Genomic DNA, 27,520 nt, shown 5'->3' with positions numbered 1-27,520 from the left:
GTACAATGAATGAGATTCCCTTTCCCCAGGGCCTCAGCATCTTCATAGCAGCCACCTCACCTGATGAGCAGGAGATGGAACTAGGAGTTGAACCACTGTTACTGAGCTGGTTCTGTCTTTAGACCTGAATATTCTCTATTTAACAGATTCCAGTTCTAATTTACTCAAGTTTCTTAAATCTAAATTTCTCACAAGCAACGATAAAGCTCAGTACATTTGTATACATTCTGCAAATATTACAACTGAAATAAGGCTAGATTTTTATACAGGACTATGAACTGCAGAATATTGTTAATATGCTACAATCGATATTACCAACACGAGCTTTTTGGTTTTACATTAATCCCCACATCCATCAAATGAACGTGTTTGATTTCTAGCAGAGTAGTTAACACTTCAACAATTTAAATTTTTGCTGTTATCTAAATGTTTTCTCAAGGAAAACTTTATGAACTAATTCACTAGTACTTTTTTCCCATTCTGTGTTTATTTGGCAAGGTATAACATGCATATCAAGCACCTTTTACACTTGCTAAAAATAACATGCTGCCTAGTACAGTTTTAACATTCACATTTGAATGGTCCTTATCACTAAATATAATGTTTGTAATATGTAAATAAAGGAACATCATATGCAAATGAAAGATTTTAGGCCAATGGGATATAAAGAACATTTCTACAACAGAATACCTACAATTATGTGCCTGGAGGGTGCCTATTCTATAAGGGATCATAGGTGCCTACTTTCCTCTATAGAATACTAGCCTAACCAGGTGTATATCATTTAGGCATGACCACTTACACTAGCCATAGAGTTGGTATAACTGTAGGTGCCTAAGTTTAAATGCAGACGTATTGTAAAGAGTATGTAGGACAGGCCCCAAAGGAACCCTGGGATAGGCCAGAATACCCCCGTTATAGGCAGGCATTCCCCAGAAAAAAACTAGAAATAAAGAACTACAACTCCCAGCATGCCCCAAGGGCGACCGGGGATAAGAGAAACTATGTGCATTCCCAGGAGTCTCCAGAGGAGGGCCGCAGGGGAAGGAATAAGGCTGATTCTCCAACCTGGTGGAAGAGGTGGTGGAACAGGTGGGTGGAGAAAGAAGAGCCACCAAAGAGCTTTAATGAAAAAAAGGGTGAGCAGCTGGGAGAAGGGCAGGGCGAGGAGAATATGGATTGGGCTCCTGAGGAGAGAGAGGGAGAGAGTGAGCCTTGCCCTATGGAGCTGACTGAACCGGAAAACACCCTGGAAGAGCCGATGGACTTTTCAGCTCTGGCTCAGCGAAAGCCAAGGAAGTAGCGGGGCCAAGCCGGGTCATGCGGGAGGAGGTCAGGTAGGAGTGTGACTGACCAAGAGGGTGGGACCCTAGGCTTTGAGCCCGCGCAAAGCCATTAATGTGTTTTGAAGCTTGGCTAAAAATTGAACTGTGTTTTTGAAAGCCTAGCTGGACTGAGCTGTGTTTTGAAGCTTGGCTAAAAGTGAACTGTGTTTTTGAAAGCCTAGCTGGACTGAGCTGTGTTTTGAAGCTTGGCTAAAAGGGAACTGTGTTTTGAAAGCCTAGTTTTTTTCTTTTCCCTGCTACTCTCCAGGGGACCGGGAGAGAAAGCAGCGGTTGAAGCCTGCTCGGTGTAGCAGTGTTTGGGGTTTTGGAGAAGCAATTGGGAGACGGAGGGACGTTCCTCCTATTTAATAAAAAGCTTCCTTATATTTGTGTTTTTTGAGACAAAAGGGGAGCCATACAGGAGTGTGGTTTTTCTGGTTTTTGTTTGAGAAGAGCTGCAACCCCAGGAGAAAGGAGGATCCACTTTACAGTATGTATGTACTTTGTGGTATTCTATAAGGTACGTACATAAGTGTACATCCCACCCAGGCTTCACCTACATGCACACTCCTTTCAAATATAAGCTATGCAAGATAAGCATGTTTTTATAGAATAGCTCTCAAGCAGGAATTTGGCATGTATGCATGTATGTGCACACATTGCACATACATGCTAATATTCTGAACATTCAAAACAGGAAAAGGGGAAAAAAATTCTACAGTATTCAAGCAAAATAGTCATGAAGCAGAAGGGAAAAAATCCAAGAACTCCAGAAGTCAAGCTTTCTTCAAAACATCAAGATTTTATTCTCCAACATAAAAAATGCTAATGTGGACCAGACCCAACATGGCTGTGTTTCGGCAATCAGCCTTCCGCCGGGGCCCTTACAATATAATCAATAAAATAATCATAAAAACAGAATAATATGAAGAACATTAAATATGTATAAATTATGATACAGTGAACAAATAAAAAACATCTAAAAGTGCACACAAATTGCACACAAAATTATTGTGTGATAAATGAACCTAATTCCAAGTAAATTATCTAATTCCAAAATAAGTACGAGAGACAAAAATCATATCAGTGATAATGCATATATAATATAAACCAGCATCTAGTATTCTAAACATTTACATGTGTAATGTGCATGTACATTTTTGTGCTTATTTTATAGACCTGCCTCTATACCGCTGGATTCTATATATCGGACCTAGCGTTCCACACCGAAATCTGAGTGTATTCTATATCAATGTGTGTAACTTAATTGGCTTAGCAACATTGTTAACAGCACTTAACAAGCAATAATGAGCACTAATTAGCAATAATTACATAGTAACATAGTAGATGACGGCAGAAAAAGACCTGCACGGTCTATCCAGTCTGCCCAAGAAATGTGCCACTTTTTTGTGTATACCTTATCTTGATTTGTAGCTGTCTTTTTCAGGGCACAGACCGTACAAGTCTGCCCAGCACTATCCCCGCCTCCCAACCACCAGCCCCGCCTCCCACTACCGGCTCTGTTATCCAATCTCGGCTAAGCTCCTGAGGATTGGATAACAGAGCAACATTGTTAACAGCACTTAACAAGCAATAACGAGCACTAATTAGCAATAATTAGAATTTACACGCATAACTTACTAAGTGCCCTGTTTACTAAGGCATGTTAGTGTTTTTTTTTTTTTTTTTTTATTTGTTTATTAATTTTTTTTACATTTACATATTCAAAACATAAATGTGGAAATACAGAAAAAAAAATAAAGGAGAATATATAAATCACATATTTACATCCAGCAAATATATTATTGAAATATAATTTACTTTAGTCCCCAATATCAATATCTGAATCAAGATACTAGGATATATAAAAAATAAAAAGAAATAAATCAATTTTAGAAGCAGTTAGGAACAACAGAAACCGAAAGCCGACTTTACAGCATTTCTTATGAGATCGTTTCCAGGGGTCTTCTCACTTTTTCTTTAAGTTCAATAAATTCCAACAATTTTCTTGGGGTGTAAAATACATAATTAACTGATTCTAAAGATATACAACATCTGCAAGGAAACTTTAACACAAAAAAACCACCTAATTTCAAAATCCTAGATTTATATAAAAGAAATTCTTTTCTTCTTTTTTGTGTATTTCTTGCGATGTCTGGAAAGATCTGGATCTTACCCCCAAGGAAAAAGTCATTCAAATGACGAAAATAAAGTCGAAATATATTATTTTTGTCTGGTTCCAGAGCAAACGTTACAATTAACGTTGTTCTTTCAGTTATTATCTCAAGAGAGTTTTCAAGAAATTCTGTAAGATTTAAATTAGGGTTTTCTTGATTTGGCCCTTTAGATCCCTTTATTCCTGATAGATACTGGGCCCTCGTGATGGGCGGAAAGCCCTCCATTGGGATCCCCAGTATTTCTCTAAAATATTTCTTAAGCATTTCACCTGCGGGTATCAATGGGCACTTTGGAAAGTTTAACAACCTCAGATTATTCCTACGAGCATTATTTTCCAAATGTTCAATTTTCCTTTCTTGAAACTCTCTTTCTCTTATTAATTCTGAGGTAATACTTTGTTGTTTTTCCAATTCTCCTTCAAACTTGGCATTTTTCTCAGTTTGCTCCTGAAATTTACCAGACAAATCCTGATGGCCTTGTTTTAGTTCCAAAATTTCATTTTTCATTGAAGTATTCATTAGTAACAAAGCATTACTCACTCCCTGTATAGCGTCCCATAAGGTCTCCAACGTGACTACAGCAGGTCTTGTAATTCCTCCAGAGTTCCCCGGCGCCAAACTCCCAGGAGTAGAAGAACAGGGTTGACTCAGCCCCTGCTCCGCCATTTCACTTCCTGGGGTTGAAGTTCCCCTGGGTCCTCCTTCCACGGCTATGGATGGATACTCCTCCATTCTCCGTGGCTCCAATGGGGAGAATACGACACCGGGCTGCAGGGGTGCTGTAAGTGAGGGAGGACTCAAAGAGACTCCCTCTATGCTGCGCTCCGCTCCCGAAAGAGCAGGGCTAGTCGAAACGGAAGTCCGTTGAACCTGGGAAGCGATGCCGAAGCTGTCGAGAGTTGTCTGGCGGGTGGATGGCGTCGAATGCGGGACCAGGGAGGTAGGTGCCGCAATTTTCCCCTTCCGCTTCCCCATCATTCAGACAGTCAGCGAAGCCCACACGGCGGATCACTCAGCAGCTTACAAGCGTCGCGCCCACACAACTGCTCAGAACGCCATCTTGTTTCCAAAAAGGCATGTTAGTGTTTTTAACGCATCTATAATTAACGCGCACGCCAACCCTGTAGGTACCTATAGGGATATTGTAGGCACATACACAGTTAACGAGCGTACATGGTTAATGCACATTAAAAATGCTAACGCGCCTGTAGAGCAGCTTAGTAAACAGGGCCCTAAGCATATTCTTTAATGCACAATGCCTAAATTCTAATGCAAGGAGACAAAAAGGGGCGTGGTTATATGTGGGGAAATAGGTGTTTCGTGGGCGTTCCAAAATTTACACACACTGTTATAGAATATGCCCCACTGCACCTAAATCTATGCACCGGTATTTACGCCACATGTTCCTTGGTGTAAATGGATGTGTGTAGTTCTAGGCACTGGAATAGCAACTAAGCATATTCTATATACCGCACCTAAACCTAGGCACCACTTATAGAATATGTTTAGGCAGAAATTTATTCCGCATGGATTTTTCAGGTGTCATTTATAGTATCTAGCCCATAGTATGGTGTACTCTATGGTATACTCTCCTAGCCTGCCTCAGTAACACCCCCAAACTTAACACCTGCTATGGATCAGGTATTACATTTTTACCAGGCATGGAACATCTTGAAACCCTCCAGTGCTATCTGCTCCAAGTGAAACAGTCAGTTAGTTGAGGGGATTTCCTTCCTGCACAACACCCAGAACATAAATAAAGGGGTGGTTCAGGCCCTTAGTGCAGCAGACTTTGATCCTGGGTTCAATTCCCACTGCAGCTCCTTGTAACTCTGGGCAAGCCACTTAACCCAAAGGGTACAAAGAAAAGGAAGCAAAGCACACTTAGAGGAAAACAGAGAATATACATAAAGGAATCCTGTTCAGAAGGAATGGATCCTCAGGAACTTAGCCGAGATTGGGTGGCAGAGCCAGTGGTGGGAGGTGGGGCTGGTGGTTGGGAGGCGGGGATAGTGCTGGGCAGACTTATACGGTCTGTGCCCTGAAGAGGACAGGTACAAATCAAGGTAGGGTATACACAAAAAGTAGCACATATGAGTTTATCTTGTTGGGCAGACTGGATGGACCGTGCAGGTCTTTTTCTGCCGTCATCTACTATGTTACTATGTTACACACAAGGGTGGAAGAAAACCAAGTCCAAGAGACCAGTACTGAAACCACAGTGGTAAGAGCACCAAAACCACAGTTTATTGGGACCCTACACAGTCCGTGTTTCAGCTACAAAGCCTTCCTCAGGGGTCTAAAAATACAAAATGTAACCATATAATATATAAAGAGGTAAATCAAAACTATAATACAAAAAGCTAAAAATACATTAGAATTATGACAAAAACATGAATCATAAGACATGACAGATAAAAATTATACATAATAAAGGAATTTGAGAAATAGTGGTTAGTTTGTGGGTGTCTTACTAAATTATGGTAAGGACTCCAACACGGAAATCCTAAAGATCCAAATAATCAAAACACAACCTCAGAACTCCTCATAAGGAAAATACAGAAATGTGTAAGCGATATCCCTATGCTTTAAGGAGTCAATTATTATCACTGGTTCCCATAAGGAGGAATAAGAGAAAAAACCCCCAGACGTAAAAAACTCATTAAAAATGAGAAAAAACGAATGAGGTGAAAAACTCTTTACCTTCTTATCAATAACCCATAAAAAGGCACCAAACTCAAACTAACACAAACTGACCCCAGCCTATATGTGTAGTAAACTACCATGGAAAAATCTCTATTCAAAAAGAGCAGTCCAAAAATAAATGATGGGACTTGGACTGAAAAAAGTCCTAAACTGTTGAAAAAAATCCAAACAGTCCCCCTACCACTTGTTGTTACATACAGAGGACAAAAAATCCATCACAACTTATAGGTAGTTAATACAGCTTCATATCATGTCAAATCCTGGAACTTTTGATGAAAATCTACTTATCTGTCCCATTAGAATTTGCTGCTCCACGCTAGAAGTCTGGGAGTTATACAAAAGCTTAATCGGCAATTGATGTCAACCCTTCAACAAGAGCGCCTTGTTTTGCCAACCTCGTGGCTGCATCAGGAAGGGTGCTTTGACAGCACATTTGATTATCCAAACATAACGACTTCTGAAGCTGAGTCTCCGTCGTAAACAAAACAAAGATGACTCAACTTCAGAAGTCGTTATGTTTGGGTAATCAGATGTGCTGTCGAAGCGCCCTTCCTGAAACAACGCACTCGAGGGCTCGTAGTGCAAGTAGCATGCAAATGCATGCTAAACAGGGCTCTTAGCACAAGTAGCCTGCAAATGCATGCTAATCAGCACTTAACGCATTCATCCCCAATGATCAGCATCCAGCGCGCCAAAGATTGGGTCGCTGGCCGCGACAAACTCAACGCCAGCTCCGAGCTGGCGTTAGGGTTTGCCGATCATTGGGGAGGAATGGTGAGCCCTGTCAAGCATGCATTTGCATGCTGGCAGGCCCCCGCTCCCCCCCAAAGCAAGCGCGAACAGGAGACTGGAGGTCCGGTGGACCTCTGGTCCCCCCGATGATCCCACCCCCCCCCCATGTTCAGGGAGGGCTGGAGATCTGGTGGGTCTCCAGCCCCCCCAAACCCCCAGAAAATGTCAAGTGGCCGCCGCCGGCCAAACCCACTCCCTTACATGGTCTGTAGCCCCGCCCAGCGCATCCCGGGATGCAATGGGCGGGGCTGGGCACCGCCATTTTGCGGCGGCGTCGACTGGAAGAGGAGGGAGGCAGGCTGCGTCCCTCCTCCAACCAGTGGCGTAGCCAGACCTGACATTTTGGGTGGGCCCAGAGCTAATATGGGTGGGCACTATATATATATTAACTAGTAAAAAAGACCCGTTTCTGTTTTAAAGGAAACGGGTGCTAGCAAGGTTTTCCTCGGAGTGTGTATGTTTGAGAGAGTTTGTGTGAGAGAGAATGAACGTGCGAGAGTGTGTGTGTGTGTGAGAGAGAGAGAGAGTGAGTGAGGCTGGGTGCGAGTGTGTGTGTGAGAATGAGAGTATGTGCCAGGGTCCCCCCTCCCTCCCAGTTCCAGGGTCGTCCCCCCCATCGGTCTGTCTCCCAGTTGCAGGGTCCCCCCTCCCTCCCAGTTGCAGGGGTTTTCCTCCCTTTCTCCCAGTTGCAGGGTCCCCCCTCCCCCCCCCCCCAGTTGCAGGGTTCCCCCCTCCCTCCCTCCCTCCCAGTTGCAGGGTCTGTCTGTCTCCTCCCCCCTCCTTTTGTCTATGCAGGTGAAACAGCTTTAGAGATGTGTAGGCGTGTTAGCGTTTAACACGCCTTAAATTTACAGGCGCATTAAAAATGCTAATGCACCTTAGTAAACATACCCCTTAAGAAGGTGTTTTTGTAATTTTTCACTAGGGAACTTCAACCAGGCACTCGGGAAGGGTGCTAGGGGAATAAACGTTTCCTCAAGAACTGTATCATACCCATAGGGACCAATCTATTTATTTCAAAAACTCTTTTGACTGACAGGGATTTTTGAAGGAAAAAAGGAAAAGCAGAAGACAAGGATTGCTTAAAAGAAAAAAAACTTTCTGCAATAACCCTTTTCCCTGTGACACACTCTCTCTCTCTCTATCAAAGAGAAAGAAATTACAATAAGTATTTTTTAAACAAATATGTCTTCAAGCATTTCCAAAAATAATAGTAAACACTGAGACGCCCTTAGGAATATAATGGGCATCTCAGCATTTACCGCCAGCTGATTTTTACCGCATGCTAAAAACACTAGCATGGCTTTGTAAAAGACCCCCCTTAGTAAGGAACACCAAACTTGAATGGCTTTGTAACAAACTGAGTTCTCTAGTACTACTACTACTACTTACTACTAATCATTTCTAAAGTGATACTAGACGTACGCAGTGCTGTACACTTGAACATGAAGAGACAGTCCCTGCTCGACAGAGCTTACAATCTATTTAGGACAGACAAACAGGACAAATAAGAGATAAGGGAATATTAAAGTGAGGATGATAAAATAAAGGTACTGAACAAGTGAGTAATGGTTAGGAGTTAAAAGCAGCATCAAAAAGGTGGGTTTTAACTTAGATTGGAAGACGGCCAGAGATGGAGCTTAACGTACCGGCTCAGGAAGTCTATTCCAGGCATATGGTGCAGCAAGATAAAAGGAACGGCGTCTGGAGTTAGCAGTGGAGGAGAAGGGTGCAGATAAGAGAGATTTACCCAGTGAACGGAGTTCCCAGGGAGGAATATAGGGAGAGATGAGAGTGGAGAGGTACTGAGGAGCTGCAGAGTGAATGCACTTATAGGTCAATAAGAGGAGTTTGAACTCTATGCGGAAATGGATAGGAAGCCAGTGAAGTGACTTGAGGAGAGGGCTAATATGAGCATAACGACCCTGGCGGAATATTAGTCGTGCAGCAGAATTTTGAACAGATTGAAGAGGGAGAGATGGCTAAGTGGGAGACCTGTGAGAAGCAAGTTGCAATAGTCTAAGCGAGAGGTGATAAGAGTGTGGATGAGGGTTCTGGTATTGTGCTGCTCAGAAAGGAAAGGGTGAATTTTGCTGATATTATAGAGAAAGAACTCCCGACACTGAAGGAAAATAAATTAAACAGGAGTTGCCAGCTCTAGATGATCTAGTTCTGTTAGGAAATGAAAACAGACCAATTAAATAATCTGGGCTTGATCCTTCAAAAATTTTATATACTAGACATGCTAACTTAAAGCAAATATGAGCCTGTGAAGGGAACCAGTGCAAGCAAATCAGGACAGGAGTAGCTTTATCAAATTTCTTCAAATGAAAAATCAATTTAGCTGCAGTGTTTTGAAGTATCTGAAGTTTAGAATGAAGTTTAACTGCAATTGTCGAATACAAACTGTTACAATAATCTAGATGAGGCAAAATGATAGCCTGAACCAATAAAAAAATGTTCTTCTGTAATCAAGGAATGAACGATATGAAATTGATGCAATTTTAAGGTAATAATTAGAAATAGAATGAAACAGAGAAAAGAAAATAAGATGATACCCTTTTTATTGGACTAACAATATATTTTTTGATTAGCTTTCAAAGGTAACCCTTCATTTTTGGATCAGAAATAAGCAAGTGTTGATAAATAACAGTATATATAGGTGAAACATCAAAGCATTCCAATGACAGTGTCACAGGAAGAGGGTGGGGTGGGTAAGGTGAGAAATAGGGGAAGCTGGGTGGATGAGAGACAGGGAGAGATGCACGGTGGTAGATAAGAGGGTGACAAAGCAGTAGAATTTTATGCAGTTTTAAGAAAACAGTACACTCGAAACCCACGTGAAGAATACACCGAAGAAGATGTTCCACTCCATGTGGAACTTAAAAGAGTAAAACCTTTCTTACCAAGGGCCATCTTTCGAAACCTGATACAATCCCTAGTAATAAGCCACTTGGACTACTGCAACTCACTCTACACTGGCTGTCAAGAACAGATCATCAAGAAACTCCAAACAGCCCAGAATACCGCAGCCAGACTTATATTCGGAAAAACAAAACATGAAAGTGCAAAAACCCTAAGAAAGAACCTACACTGGCTCCCACTGAAAGAACGCACCACGTTCAAGATATGCACGATTGTTCATAAAATTATTCATGGAGACGCCCCGACCTACATGCTAGATCTCATGGACCTTCCATCCAGAAATGCTAAATGATCCTCTCGTTCCTTTCTTAACCTACACTTCTGCAGCTGTAAAGGGGTCAAATACAAAGTAACACATACGTCCAGCTTCTCCTACAGTGGTGGAAATAAGTATTTGATCCCTTGCTGATTTTGTAAGTTTGCCCACTGACAAAGACATGAGCAGCCCATAATTGAAGGGTAGGTTATTGGTAACAGTGAGAGATAGCACATCACAAATTAAATCCGGAAAATCACATTGTGGAAAGTATATGAATTTATTTGCATTCTGCAGAGGGAAATAAGTATTTGATCCCCCACCAACCAGTAAGAGATCTGGCCCCTACAGACCAGGTAGATGCTCCAAATCAACTCGTTACCTGCATGACAGACAGCTGTCGGCAATGGTCACCTGTATGAAAGACACCTGTCCACAGACTCAGTGAATCAGTCAGACTCTAACCTCTACAAAATGGCCAAGAGCAAGGAGCTGTCTAAGGATGTCAGGGACAAGATCATACACCTGCACAAGGCTGGAATGGGCTACAAAACCATCAGTAAGACGCTGGGCGAGAAGGAGACAACTGTTGGTGCCATAGTAAGAAAATGGAAGAAGTACAAAATGACTGTCAATCGACAAAGATCTGGGGCTCCACGCAAAATCTCACCTCGTGGGGTATCCTTGATCATGAGGAAGGTTAGAAATCAGCCTACAACTACAAGGGGGGAACTTGTCAATGATCTCAAGGCAGCTGGGACCACTGTCACCACGAAAACCATTGGTAACACATTACGACATAACGGATTGCAATCCTGCAGTGCCCGCAAGGTCCCCCTGCTCCGGAAGGCACATGTGACGGCCCGTCTGAAGTTTGCCAGTGAACACCTGGATGATGCCGAGAGTGATTGGGAGAAGGTGCTGTGGTCAGATGAGACAAAAATTGAGCTCTTTGGCATGAACTCAACTCGCCGTGTTTGGAGGAAGAGAAATGCTGCCTATGACCCAAAGAACACCGTCCCCACTGTCAAGCATGGAGGTGGAAATGTTATGTTTTGGGGGTGTTTCTCTGCTAAGGGCACAGGACTACTTCACCGCATCAATGGGAGAATGGATGGGGCCATGTACCGTACAATTCTGAGTGACAACCTCCTTCCCTCCGCCAGGGCCTTAAAAATGGGTCGTGGCTGGGTCTTCCAGCACGACAATGACCCAAAACATACAGCCAAGGCAACAAAGGAGTGGCTCAGGAAGAAGCACATTAGGGTCATGGAGTGGCCTAGCCAGTCACCAGACCTTAATCCCATTGAAAACTTATGGAGGGAGCTGAAGCTGCGAGTTGCCAAGCGACAGCCCAGAACTCTTAATGATTTAGAGATGATCTGCAAAGAGGAGTGGACCAAAATTCCTCCTGACATGTGTGCAAACCTCATCATCAACTACAGAAGACGTCTGACCGCTGTGCTTGCCAACAAGGGTTTTGCCACCAAGTATTAGGTCTTGTTTGCCAGAGGGATTAAACACTTATTTCCCTCTGCAGAATGCAAATAAATTCATATACTTTCCACAATGTGATTTTCCGGATTTAATTTGTGATGTGCTATCTCTCACTGTTACCAATAACCTACCCTTCAATTATGGGCTGCTCATGTCTTTGTCAGTGGGCAAACTTACAAAATCAGCAAGGGATCAAATACTTATTTCCACCACTGTATATACGCTGATGACGTAACGATCTTCATCCCATTCAAACAGAATCTAAGAGAAATCTCCAATGAAATCATGCAAAGCATGCACATCATGAACTCCTGGGCAGATGCATTTCAGTTTAAACTTAATGCAGAGAAAACCCAATGTCTAGTACTCACCTCGCAATACAATAAGAATAAATTTACTACTATTAACACACCGAAACTAAATCTACCAGTTTCGGACACCCTAAAAATTCTTGGAGTCACCATTGATCGACACCTAACACTTGAGAATCATGCGAAAAACATAACTAAAAAGATGTTTCATTCAATGTGGAAATTAAAAAGAGAGCATTTTTTCCAAGGAATGTCTTCCGCAATCTGGTACAATCATTGGTACTCAGTCATCTGGACTACTGTAACTCACTCTACGCCGGTTGCAAAGAGCAAATACTTAAAAAACTCCAAACGGCCCAGAACACGGCAGCCAGACTAATATTCGGCTCATCAAAATACGAAAGCGCGAAACCCTTACAAGAAAAACTATACTGGCTTCCACTAAAAGAACGCATCACATTCAAACTCTGCACCCTAGTCCATAAAATAATCCATGGGAACGCCCCTGCCTACATGTCAGACCTAATAGAATTACCACCAAGGAACGCAAAAAAATCTTCTTGCACTTTCCTTAATCTTCATCCTCCCAAGTATGAAGGTCTGAAATACAAATTGATGCACGCATCTACCTTTTCCTATACGAGCACGCAGCTCTGGAACGCGTTGCCACGGAACCTGAAAACGACTTATGAACTGACCAATTTCCGAAAACTACTGAAAACCTATCTCTTCGACAAGATATATCACAAAGATCAACACGAGTAACTTCACAATCTCTAAAACTTCCAGTATTGTCCTATAATGTCTGCTGCTTTAAGACTATTATGTATTTCACCACCATGTAACACATAACCCTCTGTAAACCAAATGTATATTCTCTTCTACTTCCAGTATCCATGATGAATTATAAGCCACATTGAGCCTGCAAGGAGGTGGGATAATGTGGGATACAAATGCAATAAATAAATAAATAAAATATATAGTGCTTACCGCCTTACCCCACCCAAAAACCCACCAAAATGAGAGAAAGACAACTGTTAGAAATATGCAATCTGTCCCTAAAATCGAGTGTAGTACCGGAAGACTGGAGGGTAGCCAATGTTACTCCGATTTTTAAGAAGGGTTCCAGAGGAGATCCGGGAAATTATAGACCGGTGAGTCTGACGTCGGTGCCGGGCAAGATGGTGGAGGCTATTATTAAGAATAAAATTGCAGAGCATATACAAAAACATGGACTGATGAGACAAAGTCAGCACGGATTTAGTGAAGGGAAGTCTTGCCTCACCAATCTAATGCATTTTTTTGAGGGGGTAAGCAAACATGTGGACAATGGGGAGCCGGTTGATATTGTATATCTGGATTTTCAGAAGGCGTTTGACAAAGTGCCGCACGAAAGACTCCTGAAGAAATTGCAGAGTCATGGAATCGGAGGTAGGGTATTATTATGGATTAAGAACTGGTTGAAAGATAGGAAGCAGAGAGTAGGATTGCGTGGCCAGTATTCTCAGTGGAGGAGGGTAGTTAGTGGGGTCCCGCAGGGCTCTGTGCTGAGTCCGTTGCTTTTTAATGTATTTATAAATGACCTAGAGATGGGAATAACTAGTGAGGTAATTAAATTCGCCGATGACACAAAATTATTCAGGGTCGTCAAGTCGCAGGAGGAATGTGAACGATTACAGGAGGACCTTGCGAGACTGGGAGAATGGGCGTGCAAGTGGCAGATGAAGTTCAATGTTGACAAGTGCAAAGTGATGCATGTGGGTAAGAGGAACCCGAATTATAGCTACGTCTTGCAAGGTTCCGCGTTAGGAGTTACGGATCAAGAAAGGGATCTGGGTGTCGTCGTCGATGATACGCTGAAACCTTCTGCTCAGTGTGCTGCTGCGGCTAGGAAAGCGAATAGAATGTTGGGTGTTATTAGGAAGGGTATGGAGTCCAGGTGTGCGGATGTTATAATGCCGTTGTATCGCTCCATGGTGCGACCGCACCTGGAGTATTGTGTTCAGTACTGGTCTCCGTATCTCAAAAAAGATATAGTAGAATTGGAAAAGGTACAGCGAAGGGCGACAAAAATGATAGTGGGGATGGGACGACTTTCCTATGAAGAGAGGCTGAGAAGGCTAGGGCTTTTCAGCTTGGAGAAGAGACGGCTGAGGGGAGATATGATAGAAGTGTATAAAATAATGAGTGGAATGGATCGGGTGGATGTGAAGCGACTGTTCACGCTATCCAAAAATACTAGGACTAGAGGGCATGAGTTGAAGCTACAGTGTGGTAAATTTAAAACGAATCGGAGAAAATTTTTCTTCACCCAACGTGTAATTAGACTCTGGAATTCGTTGCCGGAGAACGTGGTACGGGCGGTTAGCTTGACGGAGTTTAAAAAGGGGTTAGATAGATTCCTAAAGGACAAGTCCATAGACCGCTATTAAATGGACTTGGAAAAAATTCCGCATTTTTAGGTATAACTTGTCTGGAATGTTTTTACGTTTGGGGAGCGTGCCAGGTGCCCTTGACCTGGATTGGCCACTGTCGGTGACAGGATGCTGGGCTAGATGGACCTTTGGTCTTTCCCAGTATGGCACTACTTATGTACTTATGTACTAAGCTAGCTTGGCACTATTAAAATTTATTGTTGGGGAATTTTTAGGTGGGGATGGGCGCCTCATTGCCCTAGGGCGGCACTGGCAGTGAAACATCTACCCCCCCCCCCCCCCAGAAGCCCACCAGACCACAGCCATCATTTTGATTACAAAAGAGTAATCAAAATGCTGGCAGGTCATGGTGGGGGTGGGCTCTTCACTGCAGGGCCAAAAAAAGGTATATTTTAATAATTAAATATATACATTTTTTGCCCTAGGCAGTGAAGTGCTTACTGCCTTACCCCAGCCAGAAATTCCACAACAGTACATTTTAATAGTGCCCAGGCCCCAGCTAGCTTAATTAAAAAAAAATTACAAGATGATGTCAATTATATGATGTAAAAAAAAAAAAAAGCATTTACAATTTATTACCTGCTGCTGGGCTCTGCTAACTCGATTCTGGAACTGGAATTATCTCGATTCCAACTAGAAGTAGAACCTTCTTCTTTCCCTTTCCCAAATTCCCACGTTTCAGGGCAGGGCCAGGCTGAGGCTCGCACTAATAGTCAACCCCCTGCGTGCCATGCGTGCACGTGCAGCTATGCCCGAGCGAACTGACGACGGAGTCGATGCGCGAGGCTGAGCACGCCCCCCACTGCGCACAGCCACGTCTGCGTAGGATGGATAGAAAACAGTGTGGCGACGCGCCTGTGGAGAGATCAGCTGAGCCTGCCCGGCCCGCGACGTGGTAGTAGTAGTACGCTTTATGGAGGTCAGGGCCAGGCTGCTGCAGTCAGTGAGTATACTTGCTTGGGTGGCGTGGTGGGCGGACCAATCGGGCTGGACGCAGGCAGGAACCTCCTCGAGAGATCAGCTGAGCCAGACCGTGAGTGATTCCTGTCTCTGGTGTATGCTAGGCTGCTGCTGCAGTGTGCGACGTGCGAGCGCTTGGGTGGGCGGGCCTGGGCCGAAATTGGGTGGGCCTGGGCCCACCCGTAGCTACGCCCCTGCCTCCAACTAAATGTAGGGGGCCGGGAGGGGGGTTGTAAAGGGATTTTCTAAACTCACCAAAGCGTCCCATATATTTCCCAAGGTAATTATTTCTGGCTTTTCCATCAATAATACTTTAAGCTGTAGCTGACTCACTTCTTGGGCCTCTCCACTGCCCATGGCCCGGGGGGGTTTACTGTTTTATCGTACATACAAACATTTTACAGTCAAATGCTAAAACGTGTTCTTAATTCTATCATCTGTACAATGGTTTCTGCAAAACCCTAACTTGCCAGCATATTCCTTCAAACCCAAACTCCTGGAATTCTTTACTATCCCCATAAAAGCAGCACGATTGGCACACTAATTCAGTTAGATATTTAGAAATAAAGATCAAATAACCATGTTTCAGGCAATGCCTTTATGTTGGACTACATACATTTGTGACTAGCTTTGAAAAGAGACATACATCAGATCAGTACAAGAAAAAAAAAATAAAATACAAAAAGAAAAAATGGATTTTGTAGTGAACCAAAGAAAGAAAGAAAGAAAGAAAACTTTCAAAAGCTGGTCACAAAAAAACATTGTCCTTGCAACTTGTTTGATAACCTCTGTTTTTACCCATGGCATGCCATATTATATGGAATGTAGCAATTGTAATTGAGATATCCAAGTTCAAATGGGCCCAATTCTAGTGGTAGTTAAGAAAAGACAGAGCCTTTTATAAATTACTTGCAAGAGTACAAGTGTATTTTCTGGCATGTGCTTCCACTTTACAAATATATACATTGAGGATGGTACAAACATGGCAGCTTCTATATGGAGATAGCAGCTCTTACATATGGAAGTGGTGGTTTTACAGCGTCCACATGCAGCTGCCCGATTGTACAAGTCTACAGCACCAATTAATTTGTAAGGCTGCAAGTTTGCCTTGGTGCCATTTTGGAGATGGAAATGTACTACATGAGATTAAAAAGAATGACACCCTTAATCCCTCTTGTTAAGCCCTAGACAAAACTAGCATCGTATAAACCCTATGAGTTGCATGATCCAAAATCCTGGATGATTTGAAGCCTCTTAAGGAAAGCAAGCTTAATATTGATCAAGAGCGAGATATAGGACTAATTCTATAAATGGCACCTAAAAAATGGATGCTGAAAAAAATAGAGGTTAATGCTGTTCTATAAATGGCACTTAAAGTTAGGCATTATTTATAAAATAGTGCTAAGTGCCAGGAACCACAAGCAGGGCTGCCGAGAGACTGGGCCGGGCCTGGGGCAATGCCGCCCCTGGGGCCCTGCCCCTGCCACCCTCGCCGCTGTTCCCCCCTGAGGTCGCCACCGCTCCCCCCATCCACCCTCTTAGGTCGCCGCCGCTGCTCCTCCCCTCCGTCCACCACCAGGCCAGGCCCCCTGCATTGAAATCGCAGTCTCACCTCTGTGAAAGCAGCGCTGCAGGCAGCAGAACGCCTCCCTTCGGCCCTCCTTCCCTCCTTGTGTCCCTCCCTCGCAGAAGTTATGTCAGAGGATGGCAGGACACAGGGAGGGAAGGAGGCCCGAAGGGAGGCATTCTGCTGCCAGCCTATAAACTGTGGGAACATCACTGATACACCTATGATCCTCCCATGGCCGTGCCCCCATTTTGGACTTGGACGTAAAATGTATGTGCGGATCCCACATCTAAATTTACATGTGTAAATTTTAATGAAATTCAATTAGTACCAATAACTGCTTATTAAGAAGCCATATATCAGTACTGATTGGTAGCTATTCAATTAAATTGTATGCACAAATTGTGCATGCACCCAAAATTGCACATGTAATTTTTAGTGACTTATTCACTGCCTTGGGTGAATCTCTTCATAAAGGTGGTTAATAAATCGCAATAAGTAAATATAGAATTTGGGGGTTAATATCAAGGTGGGTAAGAACCTGAGAATGAATTTGTATCTGTAGGTCCTTGGTATTCAGCATGGATAAGTACATAAGTACATAAGTAGTGCCATACTGGGAAAGACCAAAGGTCCATCTAGCCCAGCATCCTGTCACCGACAGTGGCCAATCCAGGTCAAGGGCACCTGGCACGCTCCCCAAACGTAAAAACATTCCAGACAAGTTATACCTAAAAATGAGGAATTTTTCCAGCCCATTTAATAGCGGTCTATGGACTTGTCCTTTAGGAATCTATCTAACCCCTTTTTAAACTCCGTCAAGCTAACCGCCCGTACCACGTTCTCCGGCAATGAATTCCAGAGTCTAATTACACGTTGGGTGAAGAAAAATTTCTCCGATTCGTTTTAAATTTACCACACTGTAGCTTCAACTCATGCCCTCTAGTCCTAGTATTTTTGGATAGCGTGAACAGTCGCTTCACATCCACCCGATCCATTCCACTCATTATTTTATACACTTCTATCATATCTCCCCTCAGCCGTCTCTTCTCCAAGCTGAAAAGCCCTAGCCTTCTCAGCCTCTCTTCATAGGAAAGTCGTCCCATCCCCACTATCATTTTTGTCGCCCTTCGCTGTACCTTTTCCAATTCTACTATATCTTTTTTGAGATACGGAGACCAGTACTGAACACAATACTCCAGGTGCGGTCGCACCATGGAGCGATACAACGGCATTATAACATCCGCACACCTGGACTCCATACCCTTCCTAATAACACCCAACATTCTATTCGCTTTCCTAGCCGCAGCAGCACACTGAGCAGAAGGTTTCAGCGTATCATCGACGACGACACCCAGATCCCTTTCTTGATCCGTAACTCCTAACGCGGAACCTTGCAAGACGTAGCTATAATTCGGGTTCCTCTTACCCACATGCATCACTTTGCACTTGTCAACATTGAACTTCATCTGCCACTTGCACGCCCATTCTCCCAGTCTCGCAAGGTCCTCCTGTAATCGTTCACATTCCTCCTGCGACTTGACGACCCTGAATAATTTTGTGTCATCGGCGAATTTAATTACCTCACTAGTTATTCCCATCTCTAGGTCATTTATAAATACATTAAAAAGCAACGGACCCAGCACAGACCCCTGCGGGACCCCACTAACTACCCTCCTCCACTGAGAATACTGGCCACGCAATCCTACTCTCTGCTTCCTATCTTTCAACCAGTTCTTAATCCATAATAATACCCTACCTCCGATTCCATGACTCTGCAATTTCTTCAGGAGTCTTTCGTGCGGCACTTTGTCAAACGCCTTCTGAAAATCCAGATATACAATATCAACCGGCTCCCCATTGTCCACATGTTTGCTTACCCCCTCAAAAAAATGCATTAGATTGGTGAGGCAAGACTTCCCTTCACTAAATCCGTGCTGACTTTGTCTCATCAGTCCATGTTTTTGTATATGCTCTGCAATTTTATTCTTAATAATAGCCTCCACCATCTTGCCCGGCACCGACGTCAGACTCACCGGTCTATAATTTCCCGGATCTCCTCTGGAACCTTTCTTAAAATCGGAGTAACATTGGCTACCCTCCAGTCTTCCGGTATTACACTCGATTTTAGGGACAGATTGCATATTTCTAACAGTAGCTCCGCAAGTTCATTTTTTAGTTCTATTAATACTCTGGGATGAATACCATCAGGTCCCGGTGATTTACTACTCTTCAGCTTGCTGAACTGACCCATTACATCCTCCAAGGTTACAGAGAATTTGTTTAGTTTCTCCGACTCCCCCGCTTCAAATATTCTTTCCGGCACCGGTGTCCCCCCCAAATCCTCCTCGGTGAAGACCGAAGCAAAGAATTCATTTAATTTCTCCGCTACGGCTTTGTCCTCCTTGATCGCCCCTTTAACACCATTTTCGTCCAGCGGCCCAACCGACTCTTTGGCCGGTTTCCTGCTTTTAATGTATCTAAAAAAGTTTTTACTATGTATTTTTGCTTCCAACGCTAATTTCTTCTCAAAGTCCTTTTTTGCCCTCCTTATCTCCGCTTTGCATTTGGCTTGGCATTCCTTATGATCTATCCTGTTACTGTCAGTTGGTTCTCTTCTCCACTTTCTGAAGGATTGTTTTTTGGCTCTAATGATTTCCTTTATCTTACTGTTTAGCCACGCCGGCTGACGTTTAGTCTTTTTTCCCTTTTTTCTAATACGTGGAATATATTTGTCCTGAACCTCCAGGATGGTGTTTTTAAACAGCATCCACGCCTGATGCAAGTTTTTTACTCTGCGAGCTGCTCCTTTCAGTCTTTTTTTCACCATTTTTCTCATTTTGTCGTAATCACCTTTTCTATAGTTAAACGCTAGCGTACTTGATTTCCTAGTTTCACTTCCTTCAATGCCAATATCAAAACCGATCATATTATGATCACTGTTATCAAGCGGCCCTCGTATCGTTACCCCCTGCACTAGATCATGAGCACCACTAAGGACTAAGTCTAGTATTTTTCCTTCTCTTGTCGGCTCCTGAACTAGCTGTTCCATGAAGCTGTCCTTGATTTCATCAAGAAATCTTATGTCCCTTGCGTGTACAGATGTTACATTAACCCAGTCTATATGCGGGTAATTGAAATCCCCCATTATTATTGTGTTGCCCAGTTTGTTTGCGTCCCTGATTTCCTTTAACATTTCCGCATCCGTCTGTTCGTCCTGGCCAGGCGGACGGTAGTACACTCCTATCACTATCCTTTTCCCCTTTGCACATGGAATTTCAATCCACAGTGATTCCAAGGAGTGTTTTGCTTCCTGCAGAATTTTCAATCTATTTGATTCAAGGCTCTCGTTAATATACAATGCTACCCCTCCACCAATCCGATTCACCCTATCACTACGATATAATTTGTACCCCGGTATGACAGTGTCCCACTGGTTATCCTCCTTCCACCAGGTCTCAGAGATGCCTATTATATCTAATTTTTCATTTAGTGCAATATATTCTAACTCCCCCATCTTATTTCTTAGGCTCCTGGCATTCGCATATAGACATTTCAAACTATGTTTGTTGTTCCTAAGTACATCATGCTTAGTACTTGACAGTATTAATTGGCAATCTTTTGTCTGATTTTTATTGTTATTTAAAGATACCCGATCTACTACAATCTCTTTTGCAACCTCACTATCAGGATACTCTATCTTCCCTGTTATGGTGATATCTTTGAAAGATACCTTATCCCGAACCATGCTCTTTTGAGCGACTGTCGGCCTTCCCCCCATTTCTAGTTTAAAAGCTGCTCTATCTCCTTCTTAAACGCCGATGCCAGCAGCCTGGTCCCACTCTGGTTAAGATGGAGCCCATCCTTTCGGAATAGGCTCCCCCTTCCCCAGAATGTTGCCCAGTTCCTAACAAATCTAAAGCCCTCCTCCCTGCACCATCGTCTCATCTAATAGAGAAGATTTACATGAGTGCAAGAAAGCAGGCTCTGGCAATTTATGAGATTTGCTTCTTAAATGAAAGCTATGAATCAAAGCAAAAGCCCAAGATTGAGACAGAGTCCCTGAGAATGACTAGGAAATCTGAGATGATAGGCAAAACTGCCAGTGATGCTGATCTACCAGTGATCCATATTGCTTCTGACTTGGATAAATTGATCTTCAGTTTGTTGCTTGAAATCCATGGAGTTGTAGCCTCAAAACAAGAATTAAGAGGACTGAGATTACAGCAAAGCAGAAAAACATGTTACACTAGCATGAATCTGATCAGCATTGCCAAATCTACTAATTCCATGATTTTAAATCAGAATAATCAGATGTCCAGTCTAAATACCTCTTCAAATCAAGGAAGTTTACTGTTGATCAACAAAGCAACACCAATAAAACTATCACTTCAACACTAAAGAATAAACTAACACAATGAGTGTCTGATCCTTTACTCATTAGGGGTTATTTTGGCCATTGATGCTCATCAAATTTCTCAGGTTGTTAGGCAGATCTACTGTAAAATGATGGTGATTAGGAAATTAAGATGTTCTTAAACTGCTAATCTATTTTGAACAATGGTACAGGTTTTTAATGTCTCATCTTTTGATTATTGTAGTACTATTTATGTGGGCCTACCCTGTGTTTTGATGAGGAGACTCCAGGTCATACAGAATACAGTAGCAAGGATTTTGATGAAAAGAAAAAATAAAGAAGTAGTGTCTCTCCATGTTGGCGTATTTACATTCATTACCAATACATGAGCAAAGTATGTTTAATATATTGATCTTTTGGAATTTACATTCAGAAATTCCTCCATTATTTTGCTCTCTTATTCAACAGTATATCCTGAATCAACCTTAGCATTCTATGAATCAAAACCTCCTGGTGTTTCCAAATAAATCTGTATTTTGTAGGAAAAGATTGAGAATGAAAGCATTTTGACAATGGGTTGTTGAGGAATGGAATAGTTTACCACATGAGATTAGGAAATTGTTCTCTGTTCTTACTTTTAAGGTTATCAACAGAAATCAAACAAAATAAAACATGGAAAAGAAAATAAGATGATACCTTTTTTTATTGGACATAACTTAATACATTTCTTGATTAGCTTTTGAAGGTTGCCCTTCTTTGTCAGATCAGAAATAAGCAAATGTGGTAGCAGATAGTATATATAAGTGAAACATCCAAGCATTACTTTGACAGTCAGACAGGGTGGGAGGGTGGGGGTGGGTAGGAGGTATGCATGGAGACATCAAAGCATTTCATATAGATCTGAGAAAAAAGTAACACCTTCCTCTACCAAGGGTTTTATACTTTCATTACATCATAAATACTTCTCACTTTGGAAAGAAACAATGTGCATTAATATTCCTAATATCATATTATTGCATACTGCTGACAGAAACCCTATGGTCTTTGAAACCACATGTAGTAAGGGGAATGTATTATTCTCACACACCCAGGAAAGATAGAAGCTTATGTGAAATGGGAAATCTACATCTGTTTAGTAGGTCGGCCCAAGCCATTCTCTCTCCCCGTCCTATCCATACCTCCTTTCTAGGCATTAGAAAGAACTTGTAATATTTGTAAAGGCCTGGAACAAATTACCTAAGTTGATGGTTGAACGTCTGTCGTTGGAAGGTTTTGAGAGAAGGTTAGAAAAAGATATGTTTGGAATGATACAGTAGATCCTGCTTCTTCAGCTTTCTTCTAGCCTTGTTTTGCTATTCTGTAATGTGAAGATTATCTGAGAACTTACCTTGCCCATTTCACATGGAGGGGCATAATCCAATGGGGTGCCCAAGTTTTCCTGAGGGTGTCCTCGCAGGACGTCCCCACAAAGGGGTGGGGGAAACCCGTATAATCGAAACAAGATGGGTGGCCATTTTTTGTTTTGATAATATGGTCGGGGATGCCCAAATCTCCACATTTAGGTCGATCTTAGAGATGGTCATCCCTGATTTTCGGCAATAATGGAAACCGAGGACGCCCATCTCAGAAACGACCAAATCCAAGCCCTTTGGTCATGGGAGGAGCCAGCATTCATAGTGCACTGGTCCCCTGACATGCCGGGATACCAACCGGGCACCCTAGGGGGCACTGCAGTGGACTTCAGAAAAAGCTCCTAGGTGCATAGCTCCCTTACCTTGTGTGCTGAGCCCCCCAAAACCCACTCCCAACAACTGTACACCACTACCATAGCTCTTAGGGATGAAGGAGGCATCTAGATGTGTGTACAGTGGGTTTGTGGTGGGTTTTGGAGGGCTCACATTTACCACCAAAAGTTTAACAGGTAGGGGGAGATGGGTCTGGGTCCGCCTGCCTGAAGTGCACTGCAGTACCCACTAAAACTGCTCCAGGGACCTGCATACTGCTACTGGAGCTGGGTATGATATTTAAGGCTGGCATAGAGACTGGAAAAAATATAATTTTTTTTTTAGGGTGTGAAGAGTGACCACTGGGGGAGTAGGGGGAGGTCATCCCCGATTCCCTCCGGTGGTCATCTGGTCATTTAGGGCACATTTTTGTGGCTTGGTCGTAAAAAAAAAAGGACCAAGTAAAGCCGGCCAAGTGTTCATCAGGGACACCCTTCTTTTTTCCATTATCGGCCGAGGACGCCCATGTGTTAAGCACGCCCCAGTCCCGCCTTCGATACGCTTCCGACATGCCCCGGGAACTTTGGTCATCCCCGCGACGGAAAGCAGTTGAGGGCGCCCACAATCAGCTTTCAATTATGCCAATTTGGGTGACCCTGGGAGAAGGATGTTCATCTCCCGATTTGTGTCAAAAGATGGGCGCCCTTCTCTTTTGAAAATGAGCCCAATAGTCAACCAAGCAACCTCTTGGCAAATATAAAACAAAAATGAGCCAAGTTTGAACCAGCTACCAAGTAGTGAAAGAATCTGCATTATTGTATCAACCCACAGAGCTACTGCAGCTCCCTTTTTTAAATCAAACTTTCCTAGGTTTAGATGATTTATATCTTTCTAGGTATAGATGATTTATAATCTTTTAAATGTTTGCCATTTATCTTTAGCACTGCTTCCTTCCTAAAGATCAATTTTGATGTTTCGTAGAGATCATAGCAAGATTTTACTGCAAACAGATGGTAAATATCTATCCTGCAGGATGTTCTTTTGCTGTTAAAGTACCAATTGCAGCTTAAGTTGTCTAGTACATTTGGCAGGCGAGAAATTAGTAGCAACATGCTATCTTTTTTTTTTTTTAACTAATAAGTGAGAAAGAAGTGAAACCAGGACAAGATGAAAGAATGCTACATTATCTAATATAGTAAAGATAGTAAATGACAACAGATATAGACCTGTATGGTCCATCCAGTCCACCCAACAAGGCAGTGATTTGTACCTGGCATTCCATGCAGGTTACACCTCCCTACGCCTTATATAAAGTTTGAAGATCATTTAAGTTGTGCTTTAATTCTATTCGCTTTCTATAGAAGGATCCTCTGTGTTTATCCCATGTTTTTTTGAATTCCATCACTGGTTTTGTGCCCACCACATTCCCTTGGGAGGGTATTCCAGGCATCCACCACCCTCTCCCTGAAAACATATTCTAAGGTTACCATCATGCACTTCACTCTAATATATAATGGGCTGTCTCCAGTATCTTCTTAACAGAAATCCTCTCCAAAATCTGTTAAAACTGCATCAGGATTTCTTGTTAATAAGCAAACTATATTCATACAACTTACAGCATTAATGTTTTTGTTCAAGTAAGCTCTTCTTTATATTTAAAAGTTTTTTGCAAGAGATATTGGAGGTTTCTAGATGTATTCTTTGAAAATCAATCTCATAGATGTCAAATTCTTGCTTTAAGATTTCATGTGTTGACGTTAGGCAACAGTTACATTTCATTATCTGCATACTGTGATATAAAACCAGATATCTTTCAGTACATATGTCCTTTTACTTTCTAAAACTGAAGAATGTTATTCAGCTTCTGGAGCTTAGAGCTTTATTTATTTATTCGACAACAACCATTGGCAGATCTATTAATAATAACTGATAATGAATAATGTTTTGATTTATCATTATTAACTCTTAGGGGCTCTTTGCCATGCAGTAGATATTAATGCAAACCTGATCTAACAGCTACTAGATATTAAAACCAGCAGCACAGTGACAAAACCCATGTTAGCTGCCTAATGCAGGTATAAGCAGCAGCTGGGCGTCAGTGGCGATCCTTGGTCGGCTGCCACCTGGGGCGGTTCGCCACTGTGCACCCCCCCCCCCGGGTGCAGTGCAACACCCCCCCCCCCCGTTTTATCACTCAAGTCCCCCCCCCCCCAAGTGCATTCTTACCTGCTGGGAGCAGCCGCACGGCTGTCGGTTCCGCTGGTTCCCTGCTCCCTCTGCTCTGAAACAGGAAGTAACCTGTTCTGAGGGAGCAGGGAAACAGCGGAGCCGACAGCCGCGCGGTTGCTCTCTGCACCCCTTCAACAGTGTGTACCCGGGGCGGACCACCCCCACCGCCCCGCCCTTGGTACACCACTGCTGGGCATGATATGTGTGGGTTAGAGGAGTGATGACCTGTGACAACTAGTGCACTATCTGTTACAACTGCTGATAGCTAGGTTCTTGGCTTTGCCACCATTATTCCTCCACCAACATCCTGTTCCTTGCCCCTCAACATCCCCCAATCTGATACTCCAACCTCCCACCCCCTGATATGAACTCCCAACCCCTCTGGATCCCATCATGCTGATAAGCACCTCCCCCAATTTTAGCCCTGTGATTTGTCAAGTAGGCCTGAGGGAGCCTTCGGGGGGGGGGGGGGGGGGGGAGGAGGGGGGTTGAGGAGACTTGGGGGAGGAGTGGAGTGTTTCTGGTGTGTCTTAGTTGGGGGACCATTGGAGGGATCTCAACTGGAGAAAGAGGGAGTAATCAAGGTGGGACGTTGCGAAACTTGGCCATGTCAGCAGAGGTTCTCCTGCGAATTGAAATTGCTGCCTTTCTTTAGATAAGTGCTGAGCGATTATGCACATTTATGATATCTATTTTATTGCCCAGAGAGTATTTTTGCTAAAGGAAAAAAGCACTATCATATATATAAAAAAATTTGAAGGGTGATCCGATGAAGATTTGCACTACAGCCATTTTTTCTTCCTCAACTGAAAAAGGAACAGAAAGTTCCCTATGGTGTGAGTTGCTATAACATCTGATGGTCCCCATAAAAAAAATGTTAAATACTTTGCTGTATTAAGTATGATAATAATTGATGAAGGATGGTTGTTTGGGACACTCTATATAGTATAAGTATAATCTCTCTCTCTATATATATATATACACACTATGGTCTATCTATTAGTATGCCCAAGTAATGACAGTTGGGTGCACACATCTAAGTATTCTATAACATCACACCTAATTTCTAGGAATACCCCTGACCCACCCATGCTCCTGCCATGGCCACACCACCTTTCAAGTTGCACACTATGAAATTTAGGTGTGCATATTATAGAATAGGGCATAGGACTTTTGCACGCATAACTCCTAATTAGTGCAAATTAAGTGCCAATTAACTCCAAAAAGGGCCTTATAAAATAGTAGAAAAGACAGGACCTGTCAGCTACAAAGACGAGAGAAAAAAAGCATGGATTTTTCACATGAATCTGTTAAAGAAATGGACTCTGTGACCACAGCACTGGTCCAGGAAGACGACTTCAGACTTGCGATCCCAACGCAGTCAGAGCTCTTGCAGATCACATTTGGAGACAAACTTTCAGCTGCCCAGAAAACCAATTTGGAACAGGCTCGACCCACCTCACATCCCATGACATTATCACGGACCCAGGTGTGGTGGTCCAGCAAAGCCCATACCAGATTCTAGAGGCTAGTTAGCAAGCTATGGCAAGGGAGATAGCTGAGATGCTGGAGCTAGGGGTTATACAGGAATCCTCAGGAAACTGGTAATCCCTTATTGTGCTGGTGGCTAAACTGGATGGCACCATCTGATTTTGCATAGATTTCCGGAAGGCGAATGCTGTTTTCAAACTTGAAGCACACCTGATGCCCCAAGTTGATGAACTAATTGAATACCATGGAGGTGCACAGTTCATCTCAACACTGCACCTGACCAAGGGGTATTGGCAGTGGTGTGCTGGAGCCGGCTCGCAAGAGCCGGTTGTTAAATTTACTGGCATCTTGCGAGCCGGTTGTTGGCCCGTGCGAGCCGGCTCGCCTCTGCTCCCCCGCTCGTCCATCTTCTGTCTGCCCTCTGCAGATCTGCCGATAGTAGCCCTGGTTTCCTTCTTGCCCTGCCGCCCTGCCTTTAAAATTTTTATTTTCCCTCGAGGCGCGCCAGCGTTGAAGCGAAGGCAGCAGGCTCAGCTCGGTTCCAGCCTTCGTTCCGTTCCTTCGCATCATGGCTCCGCCCTCCCCTGATGTATTTCCTGTTTGCGCGAGGGCGGAGCCATGATGCGAAGGAACGGAACGAAAGCTGGAACCGAGCTGAGCCTGCTGCCTTCGCTTCAACGCTGGCGCGCCTCGAAAGAAAATAAACATTTTAAAGGCAGGGCGGCGGGGCAAGAAGGAAACCAGGGCTACTATCGGGGAGCAGAGCTG

The 27,520-nt window shown here is 43.2% G+C and overlaps 1 protein-coding gene across 1 annotated transcript in view; it reads right to left on the bottom strand.

Annotated features, from left to right (window-relative positions):
- NKAIN3 (sodium/potassium transporting ATPase interacting 3) overlaps positions 1–27,520 on the bottom strand; it is an 829,211-nt gene that overhangs the window by 23,318 nt on the left and 778,373 nt on the right. The window lies entirely within an intron of this gene.

This window comes from Microcaecilia unicolor, chromosome 1, assembly GCF_901765095.1.
Source record: "Microcaecilia unicolor chromosome 1, aMicUni1.1, whole genome shotgun sequence".
Lineage (NCBI taxonomy): Eukaryota > Metazoa > Chordata > Amphibia > Gymnophiona > Siphonopidae > Microcaecilia > Microcaecilia unicolor.
This window is presented reverse-complemented; position numbering and strand designations above follow the sequence as displayed.